General features: G+C 39.8%; 1 protein-coding gene across 1 annotated transcript in view; it reads right to left on the reverse strand.

The window, feature by feature from the left end:
- LOC132865945 (macrophage mannose receptor 1-like) overlaps positions 1 to 5,493 on the reverse strand; it is an 89,252-nt gene extending 83,759 nt beyond the window's left edge. The window contains exons 1-2 of the mRNA XM_060898446.1: positions 5,428 to 5,493; positions 5,008 to 5,046 (exon numbers count right to left, since the gene is read on the reverse strand). The gene's annotated coding sequence lies outside the window, so the exon portion shown is untranslated. The remainder of the gene's footprint in view (positions 1 to 5,007; positions 5,047 to 5,427) is intronic.
- Between the last annotated feature and the right edge of the window lie 507 nt (positions 5,494 to 6,000).

Genomic DNA, 6,000 nt, shown 5'->3' on the forward strand with positions numbered 1-6,000 from the left:
TAATTGATGCAGTATGTGGTTTGGCATTGTCATGTTGGAAAATGCAAGGTCTTCCCTGAAAGAGACGTCATCTGGATGGGAGCATATGTTGCTCTAGAACCTGGATATACCTTTCAGCATTGATGGTGTCTTTCCAGATGTGTAAGCTGCCCATGCCACACGCACTAATGCAACCCCATACCATCAGAGATGCAGGCTTCTGAACTGAGTGCTGATAACAACTTGGGTCATCCTTCTCCTCTTTAGTCCGAATGACATGGCGTCCCTGATTTCCATAAAGAACTTCAAATTTTGATTCGTCTGACCACAGAACAGTTTTCCACTTTGCCACAGTCCATTTTAAACGAGCCTTGGCCCATAGAAGACGTCTGCGCTTCTGGATCATGTTTAGATACGGCTTCTTCTTTGAACTATAGAGTTTTAGCTGGCAACGGCGGATGGCACGGTGAATTGTGTTCACAGATAATGTTTTCTGGAAATATTCCTGAGCCCATTTTGTGATTTCCAATACAGAAGCATGCCTGTATGTGATGCAGTGCCGTCTAAGGGCACTGAATCTTTTGATGATATTATGCACTGTAGATGATGATATGTGGCAGATCACAGAATCCAGGGACACATGTCGGCCCGGGGGCATTTTGGGTTATTGACAGATTCAGAAAGTACAGTTTCTAAGCTTTCCAATGATGCCTTCCATGTGGAGATCTGACAATATTTGAAGAATGTGTGGCCTTTTGAAAGTGTATACTTCTTAAAACAGAAAAGGGAGAAAATCGCCCTCAAAGTTTTCCATCTCAGCTACTCTGGGTGTAGGGCGGGCACATAATGGTGCTCATTTGCATGACATTAAGGAAAGCCCTACCCCCTACGAGCTAGCACGATACTATTTTCATGTAAACAAAGATCACCACGTCAATTTTCCTTCCATGCAAAGTATGCCCAACACAATTATGAAGTACAAAAATAAGTCCTAAAGTATACTTTAACGTTTGGTGGTTGAAAAATTACTCACACCGTAAGAAAGAAAGATAGCACGATGATGACACAACTAACACAAGAAACTAAGTCAAAATCTCATCTCATCTCATTATCTCTAGCCACTTTATCCTTCTACAGGGTCGCAGGCAAGCTGGAGCCTATCCCAGCTGACTACGGGCGAAAGGCGGGGTACACCCTGGACAAGTCGCCAGGTTAAGTCAAAAACATTTTTAAATTTTTTTTTAATGTAAAAAATTTAATTTTTTTTTTTCAAAAATCCAAAATAGCAAAAGGCACCACTTCAAATGTTGCTTGATATGTATACAAATTTTCTTGAAGTTATCTTCAGTAGTTTTAAAGATTTGGCCCGGAAACAAAAACTTGACCAGACGGACAGAACCCATTTCTAGATTCCCTGCCAAACATTGTTTGGGTGGGGGATAATGAGCTAAATGTGAGGAAAGTGAGCTAAATATATAAAATTTCAGCTATAAAACTGTAAGTGATTTTTTTTTTTTCACATTCGGCACTCCATAGCCAAAGAGTGTATAAAAATGAAGTTATGAAGTAATGAAAGTCACTGAACTGATATAACTTTCATTATTTCACTATAACTTCATTTTTATACTCAATTTGACCATTTTTCTTACTTTTGATAATGAAGGAACATTTGATTGTGCATCAGGTATTGTGGTGAAGAAAGTAAATTTCTTTGTTTTACTAATTTTCAATGATGTCAACATAAGGGGATGCAAACCTTTACACCCAACTGGACATTTGCTTGTGTTTTATCTATTTTCTGTTTTGTAAAGTTGCAGTGCTACTTGTGAACTCTTACATGTTGTTTAAGTGTTCTTTAAGACCTAAAAGAAAATACACTGCGTTTTGTGCAAAGCTATTGCACTTTAAAATGAGACTCTTGAAAATGTCACTGGACAATTTAGCTGAGATGTACTCAGGTTGAAATGTTTTCTTGTTAAAATGTTCTTAAAAAGGGTTCTGAGATAAAAGGGATCAGCCAGAGGTCAAGTGCCTTATTTGAAAAAATGTTAACACCTTTACTCAGGCTACGTTTACATTAGACCGTATCTGTCTCGTTTTCTTCGCAGATGCACTGTCCGTTTACATTAAAACGCCTGGAAATGCCGGGAAACGGGAATCCGCCAGGGTCCACGTATTCAATCCAGATCGTGTCAGCTCCGGTGCTGTGTAAACATTGAGAATACGCGGATACGCTGTGCGGAGCTCTAGCTGGCATCTCATTGGACAACGTCACTGTGACATCCACCTTCCTGATTCGCTGGCGTTGGTCATGTGACGCGACTGCTGAAAAACGGCGCGGACTTCCACCTTGTATCACCTTTCATTAAAGAGTATAAAAGTATGAAAATACTGCAAATACTGATGCAAATACTGCCCATTGTGTAGTTATGATTGTCTTTAGGCTTGCCATCCTTCCACTTGCAAGTGGTAAGTGATATGCGCTGGGATCACACACACAGCGGCTCAGTCCCGAATCACAGCTTGTTCACTTCACTCGCGCGCTCTGTGAGCTGCGCAAGGCCGGAGTGCGCACCCTCCAGAGGGCACTCGCTGTTCAGGGCGGAGTGATTTGGAGCGCAGGATGCCTGCGGAGCCGAGCGTATCCGTGTATTGGTATTGCTATGTGCATGCAAATCGTGTATTGGTGTTGCTGTGTGCACACTAATCGTTTTAAAAACGTTAATCTGCTGATCTGCTGATACGGTCTAATGTAAACATGGGCTCAGACTAAGGCTCTTAATAAGAATGTTAAGAAAGTATTTTTGTCAGCACCGATGTAGGTGCAGAGTTTTCTTTCAAAGCACCAGACTGTACTGTATTATGGAAAACATAATAATGGTGCTGTTGTTTAAGAGGATGTTTTGTTTTGTAGTAACCTTATTTGAAGACAATTTTATTGCATTAAAAAAACTACATAAAACAAATGCATATTAGAACAGTAGTGTTAAAAAATTGGATGAAGAATTATGTGAATATTACTGAATATTTCTCAAATAAAAGTACAGAAAATTAAAAATAAATGAAAACCCATGCATGTTTAGCAGAGATTTGTAATTTGATGAAAAGGTAGTTCAAGTAAAAATTATTATTGATTATTGAGTAAAATTTAGTGACAAAGACAGATAATTCCAGGTAAAGGTTACTTGAGTATTTTGATAGCAGCAATTCCTACCTGCGAGTCGACTTTACTTGAGAATATCCAGAGTAAAAATGTACTAAGAATTTCTGTGTGGAAAATGTTACTCAAGTTTTTCGAAGTAAATGTCACTCCAGATGTTTTTCAGTGTAGTGTTTCTGTTTGGGCTTTTCCAAAATAATAAAAATAATGAGCAGCCACAAAACTGTGTTGGAAAAGGAGGACAGGAGCTTTAAGGCTGCTTCAGAAAAATACAGTTTATCCCTGTGTTTGTGCTCAGAGGGAATTTCCGGAAGTCAAGCAAAAATCACAGAGCAAAATGGGTTTGAAAAGCCTGCTGCATCAGTGGATTCTGAATTTTACACCTGATTTAAAGCGGCTCACTAGTTCAACATGAACAGTTTCATTTAACTTTACAAAAATAGCAACAGATCACAAATAGAAAAAAAAATATTTACATGCTGAAATTAAACAGTAAATTCCTGCATTGGCATATAAATCGAAGTCGAGCAAAAATTACAGAGCAAAATGTGTTTCAAAAGCCTGCTGCATCAGTGGATTCTGAATTTTACACCTGATTTAAAACATCTCACTAGTTCAGCATGAACAGTTTCATTTATCTTTACTTTCTGAGGAGGCTGAGGAAGTTTGGTATGTCACCCAAGATCCTCAGCAACTTATACAGCTGCTTGATTGAGAGCATCCTGACCAACTGCATCACTGTGTGGTACAGCAGCACTACAGCAATGGACCGCAAACGCCTGCAGAGGGTGGTGAAGACTGTTGAGAGGATCACCAAAACTCCACTCCCCTCTCTGCAGAGCATCTACGACTGCAGAGTCCACAGGAGAGCTGCCTCCATCCTCAAAGACCCCACCCACCCCCAGCAAGGACTGTTCACACTCCTACCCTCAGGCCAGAGGTACAGAAGTCTGAAATGTAAAACTGTCAGACTAAAGAACTCTTTCTTTCCCACCGCCATCAGACTCCTGAACAGCTGACAGGAGTCTATAGACTACCTCCCTGTAAACTGTCCTCTACCATGGACTACCTCCCTGTAAACTCTCCTTGACTGTTTACATCTGTTTACATTTGTTTGCACATTACTGCCCTTTTTGCTGCTGTTCCTTGACTGTTTACATCTGATGACATTGTTTTGCACATATTTGCACATTACTGCCATTTTCCTGCTGTTTCCTTGACTGTTTACGTCTGGTTACATTGTTTGCACATTCGCACATTACTGCCCTTCTGCTGCTACATCTGATCATTGCCTTATTTTGTATTACACTAGCTATTTTGCACTACATTTAACCTTTATTTTGTACTACACTGGGTGTTTTTGTTGCTTTCCTTTGCTTTTATTTTTGCACAATATTGCCTTACTTTGTATTACTTCTTCCGCCTATTTATTTATTAACCCCGCCGACAGTAGTCGGAGGGGTTATTATTTTCACCTGCGTCAGTCTGTGTGTGTGTGTATCTGTCTGTCTGTCTGTCTGTGTGTCTGCAAGATATCTCAAGAACCAATGGATCGATTTGGACCAAATTTTGTACATGTGTTGCCAATCACCCAGGAAGGAAACCATTAAATTTTGGAGGTCAAAGGTCAAGGTCATGGCAGAACTTCGAAATTTTCGCCCAATGTATTTTAATAGGGAAAAGGCGGGGTTTGCACTCGTTAGAGTGTCCCTGTCTAGTTTGTAATTGGCATTCATGGTGGACAGCAAATTAAGAATTTCATTGTGCAAGTGGACATGTCCTGACTGTGCATATGACAACAAACACTTTGAAACTTTGAAACACTTGAAAATAGAATGAAAACACACACATGATCCTTGTGCACTGACCTGAGAAGAGCAGGGTCACTGACATAAGATGAACCATATCTGGAGGGGGAAAAAAAATCCAATATTATTTTTTATGAATTAACAATATGACTCTCTCTGTCTCTCTATGTCCTGTTATCACTTACATCTCTCTCTCTCTCTCTCTCTCTCTCTCTCTCTCTCTCTCAAAAAACCACAACTTCACAATTTTGCCAGGAAACTGGAAAGAGTGAACTCCTCTGTCTAAAGCACCATTAATAACATGCATTAATATAAACCTTTTGTCCAGGTTACAGCCGGAGCTACTGTCCGAGATGTGCTGTTATACAGAAATAATATTCACTTTCTGACCAATAATATTCAAGAATTCAACCATGCAGTGCTATAAATATATCCATATATACATCCATCCATACATACAGAATAAGTAGATATCCCTACCTGATGTATGTCCTGTACTCCACACAGGGTGTGTGTTGAGAGTTTGTGGTAATGTGTTCACCTGTTTGTCTTCGCACATTATGCACCTGAACATAACGAACCTCATATTATACAGTATCACAGTCCTCTTTTAACCCCTCCCATCCCATTACTTTCAGCGTCAGAGCTGCTGGTTCTGATAAACAGGAAATTTCAGTGGTATGACTTTGCATGAGTTTCAATACACCAGTCACTGTGACAACATAAAATACAACTTCACCCCCTTTTACTTTTTCACATATTTCATTGTTACTACCTTGGATTTGAAGTTATTTGTGATTTTAGCATGTGATTTACACAATGAAGGTGATAAATGAAGACCACTAATAAACAACGATTTTCAGTTCTTGCCACAAACCTGACGACCTTCCAGTTCCTGCTGATGACGAGGATCCCCACAATATGATCCTACCACCACTGTGCTTCACTGTGGGGATGGTCTTCTCAGAGTGATGAGCAGTGTTGTGATTGTCAAATGTGATGCTTTAAGCCAAGCCTAGAGTTAATAATGGATTTCTTCCTACAACTCTTGCA

The sequence above is a fragment of the Neoarius graeffei genome, chromosome 18 (assembly GCF_027579695.1).
Source record: "Neoarius graeffei isolate fNeoGra1 chromosome 18, fNeoGra1.pri, whole genome shotgun sequence".
Taxonomy (NCBI): domain Eukaryota; kingdom Metazoa; phylum Chordata; class Actinopteri; order Siluriformes; family Ariidae; genus Neoarius; species Neoarius graeffei.